Raw genomic sequence first — 22,449 nt, 5'->3', positions numbered from 1 at the left:
CCATGTCAACTGCTTCCTACCCAGATAAAGTGAAGGCAAGTTCATTTGTAGCAAATGATAGACTGAATATTTCATTCGGAGAACTTCAAAGTATAAATCAAGATAGTCCAGTGATAAAAATGCTTGGCTGGGAACTCCTATTGGCTTTTCAAGATGAAATACGACATGAGTGTATTGTATTTTTTATGGGCACAAATGTTATTTTCCCCTGGCTTTCAGAAGAGGCCTATTACAGCTTCTTATACCATTCACCACTGAGATAAGTTACCAAATTAATCCATTGTATCCATTAGGCTGAATAAACATTGGGATTTGTTCATCTTTAAATCCATTACATAGGATTTCCCAGGTGAGGTAAGCTGTGTGTTTACTCATGTAGCAAACCTTTTTAAGTATGGCATTTGGAGCTATATTTCCCCCTCTCCTCTGTCAAAAGCATACAATTCAGGAAGCAACTATTCAGATCTTCAGTATTAATATTTTACAGTTAACAGCACAGCCTCTTCAACAAATGTCAGATGAGTTTCAGGTATAAATTCTCATGGGCAAATGACACTCTCTGACCAAAAAAAAAAAAAAAAGGTAAAAGCTAGAGTTTGGTTTTATATATGTGTTTAAAGAGCAAACAATAACCTCTAATGTGAAGATTCAAAATATGCTCTAACTTTCTAGAAAGATATTTCCAAACTCACGTGGTTTTATAGATTTATACTTGCAATGTCTGCAAAACGATGTTGTTTGATTCTCAAATGTTGAAATAATATAAACAAAAACACAACACTTAATTCATCAAATGGTATTGCATAAAGGAACATCTGAAGACAGATTTAAGGCTTAGTTGACCTTGATGTGAAATAACTTTTGTTCTTGAACTCTTTTAGATGTGTGTTCATGTGATGGGATCTGCCTTCCCTGCACTAGCCCGGACAGAGTTAAGCCCATGTTATTGACAGTGGAAGTCCCGCCTCCCTGGCAAGACTGGGCATGCTCCAAGTGCTCTAGTAGTATAAAGGGAGGGAGCCCAGCTCATTCTGGGCTGGAGGCTGCAGGGGAAGGACCTGCCTGGGAAGCTCCTGTGGAGGGGCAGCCACAGCCCCTGCCTGCACCGGGAATCGGAGCCGCCCACGGCCTGCCTGCACCCTGGTGACTGGAGGAACTCTTGGAGACAACTGGCCCTGCCGAACACACAGGACCTGACATCTCATGGGAAACCCCAACACAGACTCTGGTAGGAAGTGACCCAGGGAGGGTGACGGAGTGGTACCACCCACCCTGGGGAAACTCAGGATGTTTTGGTCGGACCCCCGTGCCGAGTCAGTGGCAAGCCACTACACCACTTTTAGGGCCCTGGGTTGGAGCCTGGTGGAATCGGGTGGGCCTGGGCCCCCCTACTGGGACTGCCATGCCCCATAAGGGGTGCCCCAATGCTATAGACTCCGGCTGTTAGGCCCTGCTGCCCTGCATCAAAGGGCAGCTCTATAGACTCTGGCTGCTAGGCCATGCTGCCCTGCACCGAAGGGTGGCGCTACAGACTCTGGCGACTAGGCCACGCTGCCCTGCACTGAAGGGCTGCTTTATAGACTGTGACCGACGGGCCATGCGGCCCAAGGGGTGTGGACCGTTACAGTTCACTATAGCTTAGAAGTAGTTTAGCTTAGCTTATAGAAATTGGGCTTTTTATTTTCTACACAAAAATTTGAGCTTTCAGGAAAAAAATCAAAACCCAAAATACTTTGACTGAAAACTGAAATATTCTGAATTAAAACCCAAAATACTTTGTTTCAGAAATACTGCTATTGTGCCTCATGAGAGTTTTAGTTTGGGAGCATCATGCTCCCATTTTCCTTTATAGGAGAAACTCAGTGGTCAAACTATATTTCCCATGAAGCACCCCAGTCTCCCTTAATAGTGTGTGTGTGTGTGTGTGTGCATCATGGGAGGTGTAATTTGCCTGGGGATCCTGGCTGATAGAGGTGAATGGGGACGTGAGGCACCGTGATAGGATACCTAAATAGAAATATTTCCATGTATTTAATGAAAAATTTTCTGTGTAAAAAGACTTTTTTTTAAATGTAGTTGAAAACCCAATTTTCCATTGAAAAACAGTTTAAATGGAAATTTTTTGACCCATAGTGTTCACTAGGGAGCTATCTTGTTACTGTTAAGTTTATACATTTTTCAACTTAAATCAGAGACTCAAATGCAAATTATCTTTGGATTTGACACATATCCTAGAAGTATTTGGGGAAAAAACAGATGATGTAGTTATATCATAATACTCTTTTCATTCCACTAAAATCCCAGGAGGATTTAGTTGGGAATTGTCCTGCTTTGAGCAGGGGTTGGACTAGATGACCTCCTGAGGTCCCTTCCAACCCTGATATTCTATGATACTAAATAGTAGCTACTAAATTTACACATTTTTAAATTCACAGGTCCAGATAACTCACATCTAAGAATTTTAAAATTGCTGGCTGACGAGCTCACTGGGCCATTAATGATGATTTTCAATAAGTCTTGGAATATGAAGGATGTTGCAAAAGACTGGAAGAAAGTTAATGTTGTGCCATTATTATGAAAAGGTAAACGGGATGACCCAGGTAGTTATAGGTCTGTCAGTCTCATATCATTTCAGGACAAGATAAATGAGCAGCTTAGCAGGACTCAGTTAATAAGGAATTAAAAGAGGGATAATGTATTTAATGACAATCAACATGGTGTTGTTGTTTTTTTTTAATTTATCCTGTTACCCTAACTTGATAACTTTGTGTGAGATTAAAAGTTTGGTTGATAAAAGTATAGCATTAACATAATATATTTAGGCTCCTATAAGGCATTTGACCTGGTATTGCATGTCATTTTGATTAAAAACTAGAATAATATAAAATTAACCTGGCACATTAAATGGATTAAAAGCTGGTTAACTGTTAAGTCTTAAAATGTAATTGTAAATGAGGCATAATCACAGAGCAAGTATGTTTCCAGTGGGATTTCATAATGATCAGTTTTTGGCCCTACACTATCTAATATTTTTATCAATGACCTGGAGAAAACATGCTTCATCACTAATGACACAAAAATTGGGAAGTGGTAAATAAGAAGAGGACAGATGACTGAACAGAGTGATACAGATATGTTGCTCATATGGTTTTTAATATGGCTAAAAGTAAATTAATATATCTAGGAACAAAGAATGCAGGCCATACTTTCAAGATAGGGGACTCCATCCTGGGAAACGATGACTCTGAAAAAGATTTGGTGCTCATGGTGGATAATCACATGAATATAATCTCCCAGTCAGGGCCAGTGCAAGGAAGTTTCGCGCCCTAGGCGAAACTTCCACCTTGCGCCCTCCCCCCAGCCCTGCAGCAGCTCCCCGCCCCCTCTCCACCCTGAGGCGCCCCTCGCGGCAGCTCCCCCCACGGGGAGCTGTGCAGCACCTCCCCACCCCAGCTCACCTCTGCTCCGCGTCCTCCCCGAGCACGCCGTCCCCGCTCTAATTCTCCTCCCAGGCTTGCAGCGCCAGTCAGCTGTTTTGGCGCCACAAGCCTGGAAGGCAGAAGAATTAGAGTGGGGGCAACGTGCTGGGGGAGGACGCGGAGCAGAGGGGAGGAGCCCTGTGGCAGATCTCCCACTCTGCCTTGAGGCACCCCCGCGGCAGCTCCCCACCCCAGCTCACCTCTGCTCCCCGAGCACACCGCCCCTGCTCTAATTATCCTCCCAGGCTTGCGGCGCCAATCAGCTGTTTGGCGCCACAAGCCTGGGAGGCAGGAGAAGCGGAGCAGCAACCGAGTGGTGGAACCCCGGGCTGCCAGCGGCACGCTGACCCAGGGAACCCCTGGGCTGCCGGTGGGGGCTCAGACTCCCTCTCCCTCCCAGCGCAGCGGCCGCTGAAACGCTTTACAAAAAAATTGGGGGTGCTGCTTTTTGGTGCCCCCAAATCTTGGCGCCCTAGGCAACCGCCTAGTTGGCCTAAATGGTAGCACCGGCCCTGCTCCTAGTGCAACGCTGTGCTCAAAAGAGCTAATACTATCCTTGAATGCATAAACGGGTATCTTGAGTAGGAGTAGAGATTATTTTAGCTCTGTATTTGGCACTGAGGCAACTGCTGCTGCAATACTGTGTCCAGTTGTGGTGTCCGCAATTCAAGAAGGATGTTGATAAATTGGAGAGAAGAGCCATGAGAATGATTAAAGGATTAGAAAACGTGCCTTATGGTGACAGACTCAAGGAGCTCCATATATTTAGTTTAACAAAGAGAAGGTTAAGGGGTGACTTGATTTCAGTCTGTAAGTTCCAACATGGGAAACTAATATTGTATAATGGGCTCTTCAATCTAGCAGAGAAACATGATCCAATGGCTGGAAGTTGAAACTAAACAAATTCAGAGTGGAAATAAGGTGTAAATTTTGAACAGTGAGGGAAATTTACCAAGGGTCATGGCCATCACTAGCAGGATTGGATGTTTTTCTAAAAAAATATGTCCTAGAAATTATTTTGGGAAGTTCTATGACCAGTGTTATCAGTTTTTCACATTCAAGAACCTTCTAATGTTCACCAAAGTCCCATCCTTCCCCCAGTGAAAAACACCAGGAAAAAATGCTATAGTGAAATGTTTCCAAGCCCGCAGCTTCCCAAGACAGTCAGATTTGCACTGAACATTTAGCCTGTGTGCTGAAAAGAGCCATATCTAGGGAGCCAAAAGCAGGTTCTTGCCCCCTTGAGTTTCACTCAGTGTAATTTGCTGAGATTATGGGGGTGTTGAGGGAACTTAAATTAATAACCAGTGAGCTTGGCCTATTTCTCTTCTGGCTGGTGAGGCCAGCAGCATTGTACTGGATCCTTTATTGAAAATGAATGTCAGTGCTTACCTAGGAAGGGCAAGAAATAAGCAATTTGTAGACATTTGCTCAAGAAACTAGATATTGAGGCTGACAAACTCTCCAACTATTCCTTGTAGTGACTCCCCCTTATTCAGGGAGGATTAAGGTTGTGGCAAAGCAATCTGGCAACATTTGGAATCCTTGGGTCTCCTGCAGGGGGGGCTCTAGACATTTCGCCGCCCCAAGCACGGCGTCATGCCGGCGGGGGGCGCTCTGCTGCTCGCCAGTGCCGGGGCTCCGGTGGACCTCCCGCAGGCGTGCCTGAGGAGGGTCCGCTGGTCCTGCCCGAAGCTGGGGGACCAGAGGACCCTCCGCAGGCATGCCGCCGAAGGAACCCTGCCCTGCCGCCCTCCCGGGGACCGGCAGAGCACCCCCCAAGGCATGCCACCCCAAGCACGTGCTTGGCGTGCTGGGGCCTGGAGCCGCCCCTGGTCTCCTGGACCCCAGACAATTAATTTTAAAGGGATGCGTATGACATGGATTGTGCAATGGTTGTGTTAGTATAATATTCTTTGCGATGAAGACCAGGTGTTCTTTCTGATTTTCTTAGATCTGTCAGCTGCCTTTGATACCACTGAACGTGAGGGTTTGTTGATACAACGGTGGGCCCTTGCTAGGGAAAATGGAATTGCTTTTGAGTGTCTCTGCTCATTTCTTTGTGAGATTTGGATTATGCCTTACTGGCTGGAACCCATCTTGAGTAAGACTGTGTGTTGGGGAACCCAGCCAAGATTGGTAGTAGTTTTAGCTCTTGTGAGTGGGAGAATTTGCCTGCCATTTGCTACACAGGTTCACATCCTATGGGTTCTGCTGAGTCCCCAGATGCTTCTGAATGGCCTGCTGGGAGCAGTGGTAAGAGCAATGTTTTCCATTTGTCTGTGGCTGGGTGGTTGCAAACATCTTTCAGAAACAGAGATCACTACAGTTATATCTTTAGCACCTCAAGACTGAGGGTATGTACAGACTACCCGCCATATCGGCAGGTAGCGATCGATTTTTCGGGGATCGATATATCACGTCTCATCTAGACGCGATATATCGATCCCCAAATGTGCTCCCATTGACTCCGGAACTCCACCGGAGCGAGCGGTGATAGTGGAATCGACACGGGGAGCCGCAGACATCGATTCCGCGCCGTGAGGACGAGAGGTAAATGATCTAAGATTCTTCGACTTCAGCTACGCTATTCACGTAGCTGAAGTTGTGTATCTTAGATCGATACCCTCCCCCACAGTGTAGACCAGCCCTGAATTACTGCAATGTGCTCTAGGTGTGGCAATACCCTAACATGACTACAGCTTTCAGAACCTGAATCTAGCACAAAATGTAGTGGTTTGTGTTGTGAGAGTTCAGCCATTTTTGGCTTGAAGTATGGAGAGAGAAGTGAAATCTGGTAAATTCTCTCTTCTCACTTATTTCACCACCATGGTTCTGATCCAGAAATTGTGATATCTTCTGGTGTTGTAGTGATAATTTTAGAAATAAGGATATTGTACAGTACATGAGTGCTTTGTGAATCACCATTCTTCTCTGGTAACTGCTGTTTTATATTCAACATCTGTAGTTACTGGTCTGAGAACTAGGGGTAAAAGTTTGCAAAGAGCTTAGGTCACTTAGGAGTCGAAGTCCTATTTAAAAAAAAAAGAAAAAAGCTCCCAGCTTTTCTTGGCCAATCTCAAGGTATCCAAAAAAGATAACATAGAGCTGGAGAAAAGGGACAGGTAAACATCTTATGAAAGCAGGGCTAAATTTCACCAAAAATACAGATTTGGATTGACCAAAAATTTTGCAAATTTCTGTTGATTTTGCCAAATTGTTTTGGTAACCTCCCTCATAAAAAAAAACAACAACCAAAAAGCTTAAAATGAAAAAAAAATTGAAAAAATCCAAATGTTTTGCTTTGACATTTTTCTAAATGAAATGTTTCAATTTTTTTATTAAATGATGCATTTCACAATTTTCTTCAATTTTATCTTTAAAAACACTAAAACCCCATGACATTGAAACAAAATGTTTCATTTCAGGTCAAACTTCTTTGCTCTGAAATGGATATTTTTATAAAACTTTCTAAAACCTTTTTGCTTTACCAATTTTTTTTTTTTTGGAAAAAGTTGGTTTCAGGTTGCTCTTTCTTCCCCCCTTAACTGCCACAGGATCAAAAATTCTGTTATTTCACAGCAGTAGATCTTACCCAGTTAGGTGCCTAAAGGTGCAGATATGTCCCTGGTAGGATTTACAAAAGCACCTAAATACCTTTGTATCTCTGGCACTTGGAGCCTAAATACTATTTTCAAAAGGGTCAAATTGATTTAGGAACTTTCATGGGACTTAGGCTCCTAAGACATTAGGTGCTTTTGAAAAGGTTACCCTCGGAGACTACAGCCTATCATTTAACTGTTTTCCTCCTCTTCACTGGTCCATAGCTGTTAAAAGTGGGTGTACTTGAGCTTCTAAAATAAGAAGCTAAAATCAGAATAAAAAGTGTGGGTGTAGGCTGTATACCTGCCTCCAATCCTTTGGTCACATACTTGCCATTCATTAAGTTTGCAAACATTCCATTCTGGTTTTTTCACTTTAAAGTGCTAGAGTAAAAACTAAGGCATCTGTTGAACTTGACCCAGCAAATATGTTAAATAGCAAAATATTTTGAAATAATTAAATCTAGTTGAATACATTTCTAATTCAAATATTATTCATATTTAACTTTACCCTCCGACTGCCGCTCTTAAGTCAGATCTCATTGTTCTCACTGGACTGTGATTCTTGTTTTTCTAAAGAATTATCTGGGCTACCTGACTTTTGTGCTTGGCTATCAAACTTGCTGAGTTAGGAACACTGAGGAAAGCTTAATGCCTTCTCCTGCTGCTGATTATGTTTGAATGGACTACGTCTGTGAACTAAAAATATCAAGCATGCCAAGGCAAATATTCTGATTCTCCTGAACTCATTAAAAGAAGTTTGTTTTAAATTTGAGAGCATTCAGGTTATTATACCAGGAAGACATGGCAGTACAAATACATAAGACATGTCAATAATTATCGGAACTTTAAAGAGTTCCTTAAAAAAATGTCAAAAGCTGTTTCTTATAGGAAAACATTATAGACTTACAAATATTTTATTCAAATTTCACCACCTATGGGGAGAAACTTTTCTTTTCAAGGAAGTGCTTTCCAAGTTTGGACGTTCAGTCTGATACCTTATATGAAAATAAGGTAAATCCATTAACTAGCTCATATTTCATGCTAAAAGGGAGCGATGGCAATAATTCAGCAAACCGAGCATGTAGGGGCATGAACACCATGTAGAAACTCATGTAACTTACTGAGTTTCAGGGTAAATCATGATTGGCGCATCAGACTCCAAAGAAACCCTTATGCATTTTTCTCTCTTTCCTTACTGTAAGTCTGGTCTCAGATTTTTTTTATGGAGTTAGCTGCCATTCAGTCTCAGTTAAACTGCCAGAGTCTTAAAATAATAAAAGCAGGAAATTCTTGAAAGATAAATTCAATATGGTAGCTACAACTGGGCTTCACTGGACTGATTAAAATTATATCATATTCTGAAGCATATTTACAATGAGACTAAAACACATTTGACATTTATATTAAAATAAGAAACAGAAGAATACATCTTATCTCACTTAATGGACATGGCATGGCCAATATATTCATCCTCAAACTTATTCTGTTTATAGCCTGCACAGGACAAGGTTTATTTGAACTGATTCTGTTTTGTTCTGTCATGTGGGTTTCTTCCGTGAACTGCAGATGTTTTCCACAAGTTCTCGTGTCACTCTGCCTGGCTATTCTTTTTGTTGCCGTGCCAGGGTTTATCAGCACTCACTTCTGGATAGTGTTAATGATGCAGTCACTTCCTGTCTGCCAAACAAGTGTAACATTCACCAGACTTCCCTGTACACTACAGAGCAAGTCAGGCATCATTACCTGAAATGGTGAAAAAAAGAAAAGAGAGAAAAATACCCACACCACAGATGCCAAACCTTAAAGGGATGTTAATACTGTTTATAGACGCATTTTGATATATGCTGAACACACTTACGTGAAATGTGAGGAAAAAGTAGTCATTTCTGTAGAAATTTCTGCAGCCTTTCAGATGAATGACACTTATTTCACAGTGTCGTACTTTTAAAAATTTGTTGTGGAAGTGAGCTCTCCATTTTCTTCATTTATGGCAACATATTGTGTATATTAATGGGAAGGAGGAAGTTAAGAAATGATGAAGGGGATGAAATCAGTTTCCCCTGTCCAACATGGTGTCAGTTCAGGGACTGGAATGGTTGAGACTGACAATTAATTGTTCAGTTCCCAGACTGTCCCTTTTCCACCACAACAAGAAAGATACATTTCATTAAGGAGCCCATGTGAGAGAAGATGAGTCACAGAACTTTACATTGAATTCCAGGGCAGGTAGAGGAAACATCTGGATATAGCCATTTCAAAGTACAGTAACTCCTCATTTAAAGTCATCCCGGTTAACGTTGTTTCATTGTTACATTGCTGATCATTTAGGGAACATGCTCATTTAAAGTTGTGAAATGCTCCCTTCTAACGTCGTTTGGCAGCCGCCTGCTTTGCCTACTGCTTGCAGGAAGAGCAGCCCGTTGCAGCTAGCTGGTGGGGACTTGGAGCCAGGGTGGACTGGCAGCTCCCCTATCAGCTCCCACTATCAGCTCCTCGCTCCCCTAAGTTCCCTATGCAGCAGCTGCCCAGCAAGCTAGCAATTGCAGCTGTCCCTCTCCCCACTGCCATGTGCTGCTCTTGCCCTCTGCCTTTGAGCTGTTCCCCAAGACTCCTGCTCGCTGTGCGGAGGGGAAGGAAGGAAGAGGGAGGCTAATGTCAGGGTGTCCTCCTGCTCCTGCACCCTGCTTACCACATCTTCCATAGAGCAGGGGGGACACACCAGGATTCAGGACAGGAGGGAGATTGCAGCAGCTGCGTTCTCAGCATGCTGATCTAATTAACAAGGCAGGGTACTTAAAGGGGAAATGCACATATCTCCCTCCATTCCTGCTGCCTTGTAGAGTGAGAGAGTTAACCCTTGAGGGCTCAGCCAATTGCTAGTTCATCATTTAGCAGTAAGGGAAATATCCCACCCTCTGACTCCTCCACCTCAACCAAACTTCACAATCATCATCACTGTGTACCAGTATTAAATTGTTTGTTTAAAACTTCTACTGTGTGTGTGTGTGTGTGTGTGTGTATGTGTATATATATATATATATATATATATATATATATATATATATATATATATATATATATATTTTGTCTGGTGAAAAAAATGTCCCTGGAATCTAACCCCCTCATTTACATTAATTCTTATGGGGAAATTGGATTCACTTAACATCATTTTGCTTAAAGTCGCATTTTTGAGGAACATAACTACAACGTTAAGTGAGGAGTTACTGTATAAACAAGTATTTCAGTTTGGATAGATCTGCAGGAGAGAAGCAGGGATAAAATGGGAAGGAGGTAGGATTTCTGCCACTTGACAAAACTTGGCAAAACTTGTCCCAGACATTGAGTGTTTCCAGAACTCATTTCTTAGCAAATGTTTTAAAGCCAATCACATTTGTCCTTGGAAACTTCAAACTATGCCAGCTACAATTTACCCATTTCAAACACTTAATCATTTTATAATTCTTACCTAGGAAACTTAAGCTATTATCCCTTGATGTAGGTTACTCTTCCACCTACTGTTTGTAAAGAAAGAAAATAGCCAGCACTAGCTACTACTGAGGAGACCAGGGTAAGTCAGAACCTTTCAGTCATCCCTTCCCTAGAATGAATCCAATCCAGTGCACTGGGCCCATTTCCCCCCCCCCCCCTGTCCTCTACATGGAAGAACAGCAACAGCATTCAAGAAGAACTTGCAGAGGGGCTGACAAAGGAAAGACCCAAATTCTTGGTGTTCCTTTCTCCAAGTATCCAGCTATAGCCAAGGCCATGGATGGCAGGACGGCAGAAGGAGAATCAGGACCTCCCATTCCCATCCCCACTGCAAGCCCACTTCACCAGACCTAGTTAGACCTGTCTGGACAACTGAGCCCCATAATCTTACCTTCACATGGAGAATAACAGCATCTGTTGCCAGGAAGATCTTACAGGGTATAAAAAATATATGTACTGTTGCTTTAAAAGTGTACCAGAAAGCCAAGCAGCTGTGGGCTGGAGAAGGTTCTAGGTAGAGATGGTGAGGAATTTTCCACTGGAATAATTTTCATCCAGAAAATTCTGATTTTGCTGAATTTTTTTGATTTTTTTTTTTGAGAAAATTGAAAGGAATTATTTCATTTTGGCTCAGTTCAACCCAAATTGGAATATTTAATTTTGAACTGACTCAAAACATTTTCTTTATAATCAGTTCAGCAAAAGATTAAACTGCATTTTCTTTGTGGCACATTATCTTATGGAAGTTTTAGTTCAGGCCATCATTCTCTCCAATCAACCAGGCTACTTATAGGACTACATCTCCCATAATGCAATACAGGTTTGAGTTGGGTGATGCATCATGGGACTTACATGACTGGGTGACTTCTGAGGAATTTAGTCCGGTCAGGAAGCTTGAGAGAGTGGAGACATGGGGATCCTGAACCACAACTCCCATCAGACAGTGTGCCTTTTAGGAAAATGCAGTTTAATATTGAACTGATCAGAAATGAAGCATTATGTACAGTACAATAATCCAAAATGAACCATTTTGTTTTCAGAGTGTCAAAATATTAATTTCTATTGAAAATGATGAAAAAAGTTTCAATGTTTCTGAATTGAATTTTTTTCAGAAAAAAATCAACTTTTCATCCTGATTTAAGTGGGAGGAGCAAGGGAGACAGAAAGTTGAAATATTGGAATTTTCTGTGGCTTGGAAAATCCAAATTTCATCCAGTATTAGTTCTAGGCAGTAGCTATACAATGAAGTGGAGGGAGACAAAGTAACTTCAGGAATAATAGAGATTCCCTTATTCTTATAAAGTTCCTCATTCATCAGTTGAAGAAAGTGACTTTCCTCTCTTGTTCTTAGTCCGCATCGTATTACACCAGGGGATAGACTTTGGAAAGCCCAAGATTCTCCGAGCTCCTTCCTGAAAGCATTCCGTACCAGTTACTGCTGAATATCAGGGCTTTCCACATCCCTCTACTGGGCCAGGAAAGACATGTGCTGAAGAAATAGGAATTGTCTCTTCCTCTTCCTATTGCTCTGTCCTGAATAGAATGGGTGGCAAACTTAAGGGGAGGTGCCACTCCTTTTTACCTACCTTACCATCTCTTCTGTATTTTTGTAAAATTCAGTGCTGATCTCTTGCAAAAATGGTGGTTAATTACTATTGTAAAATATTTTAACTGTGCTATAGAGATGTGGAAGCTGACAGAAAGTAGGAAATTAATAAAATGCAGACCTGATATAAAATTTAAGATTAGTGGTGATGGTGTCTTAGCGTTAGTTGTATGCGAGAGAAAAATCTCTAACTTGCTGTGTTATCTATCGGGACCTGTGTTGTGGCCAGACTTAGTAACCCATGACAGTTTTGAACTTCACTGTGATACTTTCCCCCACAGTCTAGATACCCAGTCATCATCCTACCATCTCTCCAGCTGGTGACATTGTAAATAAGAAGTGGGCAGCATTATCTCCTGTAAATGTAAACAAACTTGTTTGTCTTAGCAATTGGCTGAACAGGAGTAGGACTGAAATATGGGCCATTTCCTTTTAGAATGGGACTTTTTTCACTCCAAATAGTAGCTTTCCCCCATAAAAAATCATGACATGTAACGAAAATTTTGCAAAAATACCACAAGTCCTGATTTTGAAACAGATCCATGCACAGAAACCCCATTAATTTCCATAGGATTGCCTTTTATTATACACTTGCAGTGTCAATTGAAATATTCCTCCAGATAATCTATTAGTTTTTAAAGATTTTCTAAGAATTAGAGACAAACAACATAACAAGGATCTGGATTTCAAACGGTCCAAACTTTGAATTGTTCAGATATGTGATTTTTGGTTTGAGCCGCTCTCTGATAATGAATTAATATCTTTATTCCTGGATCCAGCCTATACCTTGCATTGGGTGACAGTGTTTCTCAACCTTTTTGATATCAGAGACTGGCTTGCTGTCTTCCTGAACTGTGTCAGGGAGATCTCAGGGGCTGGAGCTGGTCCACGGGCTGGCTGTGGAGAACACGGGGCTAGAACATATCTTTTAGAAAGAGATATGTGAATATGGGGATCTGCTCCATTTGGAATGTTACAGCTGATCCCCAATCAAAGATGGGGACTCTATGTTGTAAAGACTTTTAAAATGTGGTTTTCAAAAGAAACTAAAGGTGTTCGGTGCCGAGCTCCTATTGAAATGTCCAACTCACATTAAAATTCAATGGAAATTGAACACTTAATGCCCTTAGGCTCCTTTGACATTTCCAGCTTTAAAGAATAAATAAAGCCAAATGCCATGGCTCTACAGTGGAGATCTGACAGTAGCATCTGGCCCTGCATAATTTACAACAATTTGTGGTTTTATTTGGTTATGTTTCACTTTATTTTGTAATTCCAATGTGTATTTAACTTATTAAACAGTTGTTGTTCAGTGGATCCATTTTAAAATACACCTACTGACTTCACTGCCATATTCAAGGATGTAAAACCCTATAAAATGACACAGTTCCCTTGCAACTACAAAACTTTGGTTTTGTGTGTCTGTTATAAAATTGAACAACGGGACAACTGAGGTTTCTCAGTTACAACCTCAACCTAAAGTGACATTTTAGTGGTTAGTCCCTGCATTTCATAAACCTCAATTATCCATCTGAGAACAGCACTGTATTTGGACGGCAATGCAAGCTTTTACAGAAAACTTTTCAGAATACAGAAAGATGTAAGCAACCTCACCCAGGTCCCATCTCTTCAGCCTCCCTAGCAGAGCAGCTGCAGTGAAAAAGCCCCACTAAGGATTCCCCCACCTATACACATCCCTGTGTTACCACTTCCCTGCCTCTTCTGCAGTTTCATTGTTGGTTTGGTGGGTGATGGTAATGCATCCTCCTCTTCCTGCCCACATTATCCCATGCCTCATGAAGGGCCTCGGTGAGGCCCACAAGCATAGAGATGTCTGATTCCCTCCCATTTCCACAAGTAAATGGGAAGAACTGTGCACAGAGGATATCCTTTGGGTGCTGCTGAAGGAGACATCATCTGGCCCTTTATTTTTTAGTATTACAAGCTAGAAAGATAGGAGATGACTTTGCTTATATATACTATTTTACTTTCTGCACATTTCCCCTTCTTATGCCACTTTATACACCCTTTCTATCTTCTTCTGTCCATATTGACCCCACTGGATGAAGTTATTCAAATGTTGACTATATATACCTTAATGGATGAGCAGGTGCAGTTTAAAATGAATGAATCATAAACTCAGTATCACCCACTCACATTCTTCAATACCACATTTGTTTCAGTCATGATCTTGGAATTACTGCAGGAAGAATAGACATTTATTGAAAGCCCTGTAACACACAGTGTACAGTTTGGCTGTGAATGTGATCAAGCACGTCTCCAAAGTCCACTGAAGTCAAAGAAAAGGCTCTCATTGACGCCAGATGGGTCAGGCTCATTTTATTATGGGGCTGAGAAAAGAGAGAGAATTGAGAAGCTGTGTTGGTTTGTCTTTAAAAGTTGGCTTGTGGGAGGTCAGCATAAGGTTGTAGGCTTAGGCTGGGTTTGAAGGGTACAGCCTGCCTGCCAAGTCCCTTTCTCAATTCCAAAGTCTGAGGAACACCACAACCGAAATAACCCTAAAAATTGGGTTGGGTGACCAAGCAAGACTTTCAAAATTGTGAAAATTTACCAGTCCGGTTACAAAATTTACTTGTTTGTCCTCTCCTAGGATGGCTGATGAGAAAGAAAATAATGAACTAAAAACTGGGTAAAAATTGCCTCTAAAATAAAATTATTCACTTTGTGTGAGTAGAATTTTCCAAGGCTGTTCAATAAGAGGACAGGAGATGTCCACTTGTTGTCTCTTGTCCATCCTATACTTAGACTGTAAGCTTCTTGGGGCAGGAACTGTTTTTTTTCCATGGTGCTTATAGTATGATAGGGCTCTGACTGGTTGCCTAGGGCTACTGCAATTCAAATAATTAAAAATAATGAGTGAGTTTGCACTGGGGTAAGAAAAGGTCAGGCTGACCTGAGATGGGGTTGGAATTGGGCAATAATATGCTGTGTCATTCCTGATTACTGACCTAAAGATCTTTTCCGTTGTCATAATTTTTATAAACCTTTGAATCTGTAGGATTTATGTGTTTTAATGACACAATATAAGTCTATCTTTTGGCTCAAATGCATTGGTGCAGTCCTTGTGAACAGATTATTTTATGGTACTAACAGCAATCCAGCAACCAAACAGCCACTTGGAAAGAGGTGCCTGTGTTAATTTTTATTGGACTTATGTACAACTACTCAGAAGATGAAAATGCTTAGCACTGAATAACAGAATGAAACAGGTTGACAAAATTATTGTAATCAATTAGCTGAAACCCACGCAGTAGTTTGAAATGTTCTTTGAATGAATCACCTGCTGGTGGTACATTTCCTGGTAGTGATAGGTACATTTTCTGGGTTCTTTTATTCATACTGCAGATTGTGTTGGCCTGGAATGGAGGAAGCTGGCATGGTATGTGGAAAGCGCATAAAAATGAAAACCTGAAAATGTTAAATTGTGACTGCCAGCTTTCATGTATGTGTCTGTGCATTGACTGCTATCATACTGACTATTGTTTTGATCTGTATTCTCAGGACTTGTTGTAAGAACAATTCACAAAATGAGTTTTTAAAAACAAGTTGTTGCAAGTCGATGCTTGCATGAGGAGTATGTCACCTAAAAAGACCCCCCCCGCACCAATAAAACCTTAATTTATTCATTCTGAGTAGATCCTGGCAGCATGGTCAGTGATATCACCGGCATGACTCAAGACTCAAATATCTGGATTAGACCTCAAGAAAAACTTGTACTTTTACTAAGGAAATATTTTTTCATGTCTCTTGCAAAACCTGTGTCTCCTTTCTTTAATTTTTAAAATTGAAAAACAGTGTTTCAGAAGGTGGCGGACACTAAGTTAAATAAATGAGATTTTATTAAATTCAGTTTGATATCCACAAGCCCATATTTTAATTAATCACTGGCATAAATTCTTTGCATAATGATTGAATTGGTCATTTTGAACAATTTGTGGCACACATGTAGCTTCTTTATATCAGAAATAGTTTAGAAACCACGCTTGATTTATTTTGATTTATAAGTATTTACTGAATTGTTTCAGTTAATTTATAGCCTGTGGATTTTTTTCAAGACTGGATGGCTTTCTGGAAGATGTGCTTTCGTTAAACAAGTTATTGGGCTCAGTACAGGAGAAACTGGATGAAATTTTATGGTCTGTGATATACAAGAGGTTGACTAGATGATTTAATGGCCCTTTCTAGCCTTAAAATCTATGACCTGCATGAACGTTCAGTCCCTGTTATTGATGTTGGTCACTTGCGTCACATTGTATTGTCTCTATTCCACATACTCTGTGTGTTCCATGACAGGATGGCAAAGCTTTTGAACAAGATAATAACTATAAGCTTTAATTTATGGGTGGGGCTAGTGGAGGCATTGCCAGAGTGTGTTTATGATTAATCGTACCTCTAAGAGTTTATTCAGGGTGCCCAGAGCTTGTGGTGTATGCTCTTTGATGCATTTATTATAAATCAAAATAAATAAATATCAGTCTAGTGCCTTAGGCACAAGTGCATCTCCTTCACCAAGGAAAGAAACACTGTGCAGTGCTTTTATAATATGGAAAGTCATATATAAAAGCCGAATAAATATTTTACTATTATAAATACCAAGACACAGAAATATTCAGTGACTTTCCTAAGGTCAGACAGTGAATAAATGACTGAGAAAGAAAGAGCACCGAGGAATCCTGTCTCCCTGTTCAATCTTTACACAACATTCTCGCTCTAATTTTTTCTTTCTCCATTCACTTTAATAAGCTCCTGATCTTGGCAAATTCAATCTTTGTGGTTTCTTTTCCAGTGGGTGGGTTTTTCCAAATGGACCTGGATCTGCTCATTATGTTAAAAGCCAGATGCCAAAACAAGAGACCAAATAACGGTGTGTGAACTTGCATAAAGCAAGAGAAACGAATGCCATCCTTCCTTTTCCTCTGCTGTAGGATCTGCTATAAAATTCAATGTCTAGTTAGGATTTCTTGTTAAAACAGGATACAGCAAAAGCCTTTTAGATATACAAAACTGCTACTTCTGATGCTGGAAATACGAGAGAAATAAAATTATATACTCCATGGTGAATGTCAGAGCTGGAAGAAAAATAAGACTGTCAAATGCCTTGAGTCCCATTTGGGAGACTATGACAGACTCAAGACAGATGCATGAGAATAAATCTTCTTTTAATGAACCACATTTGGCTCTGCTGGGCTGTATCAAAAGTATTGCCATGGTGTCTGTGCAGCCTCAGCAACAGGAAGCTGAATTGCCAAAGAGGTAATATCCTGAGTCAGTTCATTATATCATAATCAAACAGTCTCTAAACAAGAAGAATATAGTGTCTTGTGAGTCATATTGGACTAAACAAGTTTGCTAAATATCTTAATTTTTGTGGGCTCAAAGAGAAGATGTCAAGGGACTGAGAACAGGAGAATCATAGAATATGTTATTGCAAATTATTGCAATCATCCAACTGCATATTGTTCTTATTTTAATATTGCCGTGCTGAATGTATCACTGTAGTTAAGATTCCATTATAGATCTCATTTTCCCAGGGTCTATAATTCACCCATAATAATTTGCTGAAGGTTGAAACTTGGCAGACAGGGCTGAAGACCGGGAATTAATTTTAGTAACACTTTATAATGAATGCTTTATAATTAATGTTAAATGAAAGTGGAATTCCTAAGGAATTACACACAGCAGTCGTGCAACATGCCAAGTGCATTCATCATCATTAATGTTAATAAAATGAATATCAAAAGTAATAATCAGGATTTGCCATTATTAAAAGGTGTTACTATAATTCTTTTACCATTTACATGATATTACTTTTAGAGGGACACGGTCGGGATTAAAAGTCACATTTTTTAAAAAAATAATTAAAAAAAAAAAAGAAGGCAGCCTGCTCTTACAAACCCTATTCACATAAAGAATTCTTATTCATGCATAGACTTCTGTTGGAATCAACTTGAGTAAGAATTATTCAGCTGAGTAATACGAATACTTAGACTCTGGTCAGGCAAACACTTATGCATATGAGGGAACTTCTCACATACATAAAGAAGTTACTCATGTGTACGTATTTACAGGATTGGGGTCTTACTTCTAACATGAGTTTTCTTCCCTATATCTCAAAGCACTTAAAATAATGCAATTATCACTATCCTCATATTTCAAATGAGGAAAACTAAGGAAAAAAGAGATGCGGTAAAGTTACTGGTTCAACATCATCCAGCAGTTCAGTGTCAGAACTGGGGAGATAAACCATGCCTTCTGACTCCCAGTCTCTTATCCACTGGATTTGGTACCTCCATCAGAATTTACACCGGTGACCCTTCTGTTGAGTGTTACATACAGCACCTGAAATTATTAAATCTGAACTTTTTTTTTAAATAACTGATTTTATTTGTTATTACTTTTTACTGGTTACACTTTGTGTGTGTGCATGCCCATACTTTACTCAATTTGGACAATAGATCCAGTGTAGTCAACTTCACCTTTGTCTTTAGCTATTTTTTGAGTAAGGGTGGTCAAACAGTATTGCCCAAATACAAATTGTGGTGAATTGTGGCCTTTTTTTGGTGGGTAGGCAGTACAAATCATGAGCAAACCAGTAGTGGTCTATAGATTATTCATGAAGTATCCATTTTGGGGGTTCAGAATTCAAGCTTCCAGATTGGTCACTTCAGTATTCTGGCAGGCAGATTGCACACATTCAGCTAAATCAGTCAGACCATGTTTGAAGCATTTGATATGTACAAATTCAAGATGTAGTCCAGCCAGGAAATCCACCCCACAGGAGATAACGGGGGCATGAAGCACCCAAACTTCAACTCCCAACAGGATCTGTGGCACCATGTAGTTAAATTCAAAACAAAATATTTCAATTCATTTCAACAAACTGAAATATTTTGATTTGGGTCAAAAATAAATATTTAATTTCAATTTTCTATTGAGAAAATTTAAGAAGTTTGGCACAATCAAAATCTTCCCATGGGAAATTTCAATTTTGCAGAAAGTGCATTTTTGGTCAAAAAATAATTTTGACAGAAATTCCTGACCAGCTCTCGTTCTCAGTTACCCAGTCTAGAAATAGAAACTTGTCTTCAGCACACCTCTGTTCTTACTGTACACACTTAGGAACATGTGGAACACAGAGCTGAGACGAGCAATAGTGCTGCATAAACAGCCTGCTTAATTGGCTGACACTTATAGTAAGCAAGTATCAGAGAAGTAGCCGTGTTAGTCTGGTTCTGTAAAAGCAGCAAAGAATCCTGTGGCACCTTATAGACTAACATGCTGCAAAACGTCTGTTAGTCTATAAGGTGCCACAGGATTCTTTGCTGCTTTTATAGTAAGCCGTAATGGAAAAGCTCTACAAACCGGATTATGTATTTTGTCTAAGTCATCACAGTAGTTTCTCAGCTACTTACAGTTATTCCTTTACAGTAATTTTCTTCCTCAGTTCAACCAGGCTCTTTTTTGCACCATACAAAAATGTGATAATTGCTCTCACTAAGGAACTGTACTCTATCTCCCATCATGTCAATGTTCTCACTCAAGCTTCTCAAATATGGCAAGAAGACATAAAATTAAACATAGACACACTGGTGCCACTCCCCTCCCCCCATCTTTCTCTGAATTTATGGAATATTTTATATTTATGGTGAGGAACAAGGAAGGCTAGTTTTATTTAAATTAGGGGTGGAGGAGCGTGGAGAAGTTTTCCCTTCTGATATAGCATCTGATTTTAAGCCAGAGGATTTGAAATTGAAGGAACCAAATCAGATCACTAACAGTACAATGGTAAATAAAGACATATGTCAGAGAGAGAATAAAAACAAGCTTTCAGACCACACCACCCTTGACACATGACGTTACCAGCTGCACAAAACAATATGGGTTTCCAGAATTCTTTGTCTGCTTTATGAATTGAAACAGAGCAGATAGAGATCTTTCCATATTACACCTGGCCTTGGGGAAGGGAAATTCTGACTCTTTCTTTTCAATGTACATTAAGTATAATTGCCTCAAAGTGTCTGTTACTATGATCCCCTCCCTTCCTCCTTCCCTCTCCTTCTGTACTAGGGATCAGTGACTTGTGATTTCATTCGTTTTTTGTGCTTGATTGAGGCACTGTACAATGATGTGCTAGCGCCTTTCTTTCCTTTCACCCTCCCTTTTTGACCACATTGTACACTCCTTTTTCACACTAGTGAGCTGTTAATCACATGAGTAGATGCCCTGAAATTACAATAAGGCCATTTGGTTGCCCTCATTTACAATCTGAGCCTGATCTGTTATCGGTTAGAATGACTGAAATAAATTGACATGCTCGCAATTTCTTCTTGCATTTTGAAGCTGTTCAGAGACAATATTACTTACAGTTTCATGTGTTTCCCCACATACTGCACCATTAATGCTTTCTGTAAATGTCAGTTTCTGTAGCTGCAGTTTCGGTCGGGTGTTTCCCGCTAATGCTCTTGATTATCTCACACTCCTGTCATTTAGGAGAAACCAGTTTCTCGCAATGGTAGCTTGTAGGATGGCTGCTGTTGCTGTGGTAGGAAGCAAAACTTATGTGAGTTAAACACATCCATTATTTTCCTTATGTATTATTGGGGTTTTATAAATGCTACAACAAGGGACAACAAAAGAGTCACACCACTGACAAATCTACATAGATATCTTTAAAATATAAGATCATTTCAAAATCTCAAGCTTCTTTCGTAAAGGCATTGAGACTAGAGATACTAATACTATTAGATTATACTAATACTATTGTAAATATTGGATATCAGTGTAATGCTTAAGTGTGTCCACATACAATATGTGTACCCTAAATCTGACTTTAACAGAGTACATACAAGAGGTATGGTGGGGAGAGGAGAAAGCCTTTTGCAAAGGCAGCAACATTTTAAATACCATTGAGACAGCATAGCCTACTACATAAATAAATAATATGATCCATATAATTCCCAATATACTGAGTTTCAAACTTACCTGTATAAAGACAAATACCAAAACATAATACATTAGCTGTAATGGCCTGTAGAGTAACTCTAGTCAGAAAACTCAAAGAACAGAATCAAAATATATGACCATTCATTGAATTTGTCTGAGTTTGAAGGTTATACTGAGAATCATTTGTCTTCTTAGTGGTAACATGATTACTAGTATCGTCTTGCAATTTAAAAACATAAGTATAACCTCTAAGGTGAGCACATTATATCACAGGATATCTCATTAGAGGGTCAACCCAATTCCTGTAAAGATCTCAAAAATATTTCCTTCTTCAAAACAAAACAAACCAAAAACACACACACACACAAAAATCCAGAGTCAAATTCATGCAAAATTACTGGTAGGTCATTGTGTTGTTCAAGATTCTGTTTAGTCTTCTCAGTATTAAGCTTTCATTAGGTATGAATGGTTTATTATTTGACTCCAAAAACTCTCCCCAGATGGGCTGAGAGTGTTTATTTCAGTAGTAACTTTTGGCCATAAGTAAAGTAAAAAAAAAAAAAATCTATAGATTCAAAGGGTTCCAATTTAGCTCTCTCAGGAGCTCCAGTGTAGCAAATATTTAACTCTGGACTTATTTTCTACCTTTTCTTGGCTTTATTTTCTTGATGCAGTGAGTAGTGAATGTTGCCTCACTTGCATACGGTTGAACCCTCCTCATGATCTGCACTATGAAGCCCTCTGCCCTGCATTGCACTTGGAATTGTCTTTTTGAAAGAAAATAAGTTGTAGTCTGAGACGCGTGGATGGAATTGTGACACAGAGGCTTATTGGTGATTGTCACAGGCTGCTCCCTTAGCTACCAGGTGCGCCACACTGTCTAGCCTGTTTTTGTCTCCACATGGCATGAACATACCCAGACAGTTCTCCTTTCACCAAGTATATCTTTTATTCCTCTGCAGTTTTGCCCAAGAACATAACACAGGCAGGAGCATTTCACACAGCCTCTCTCCTCAGCAGAGCTCCCCTTGCTTCCTGTTCCTTTCACTTAGATACTTCCAATTACTCCATTATCCCAGTACTTACCACTCAGTGCTCATAATCCCCCAATAGAAAGTGTTTAATTGCTCACAGCTGAGCCTGCAGCCTTCTTCACACTGCAGTAATGTCCAGTGATCAAGGTGCTGCTGCTAGCACTGTCACAGTGGTTCACTATTCTGTCACCAATTCTCATCAGGTCTCATATACTCACTACACATAACATGCTGTTGTCATGATGTATACCTAAAAGGTGGCATGTAATAGA

At 40.2% G+C, this 22,449-nt stretch overlaps 2 long non-coding RNA genes across 5 annotated transcripts in view; one reads left to right on the top strand and one right to left on the bottom strand.

The window, feature by feature from the left end:
* The first annotated feature begins 964 nt into the window (after positions 1–964).
* The window catches only part of LOC120368577, a 73,441-nt gene continuing 51,956 nt past the window's right edge, over positions 965–22,449 (top strand). The window contains exons 1-2 of the long non-coding RNA XR_005582656.1: positions 965–1,228; positions 2,436–2,582. This is a non-coding gene — a long non-coding RNA (uncharacterized LOC120368577). The remainder of the gene's footprint in view (positions 1,229–2,435; positions 2,583–22,449) is intronic.
* LOC120368576 lies at positions 8,566–22,328 on the bottom strand. 4 transcript variants are annotated; one of them, XR_005582652.1, is made up of 3 exons: positions 22,230–22,328; positions 20,565–20,737; positions 8,566–8,827 (listed from the first exon to the last, which is right to left on the bottom strand). It is a non-coding gene; the product is annotated as an uncharacterized LOC120368576 (long non-coding RNA). The 4 variants fall into 4 exon arrangements; XR_005582653.1 differs by having other exon boundaries at positions 8,566–8,761; XR_005582655.1 differs by lacking the exon at positions 22,230–22,328 and adding an exon at positions 21,789–21,947.

Source organism: Mauremys reevesii, linkage group 7, assembly GCF_016161935.1.
Source record: "Mauremys reevesii isolate NIE-2019 linkage group 7, ASM1616193v1, whole genome shotgun sequence".
Taxonomy (NCBI): domain Eukaryota; kingdom Metazoa; phylum Chordata; order Testudines; family Geoemydidae; genus Mauremys; species Mauremys reevesii.
This window is presented reverse-complemented; position numbering and strand designations above follow the sequence as displayed.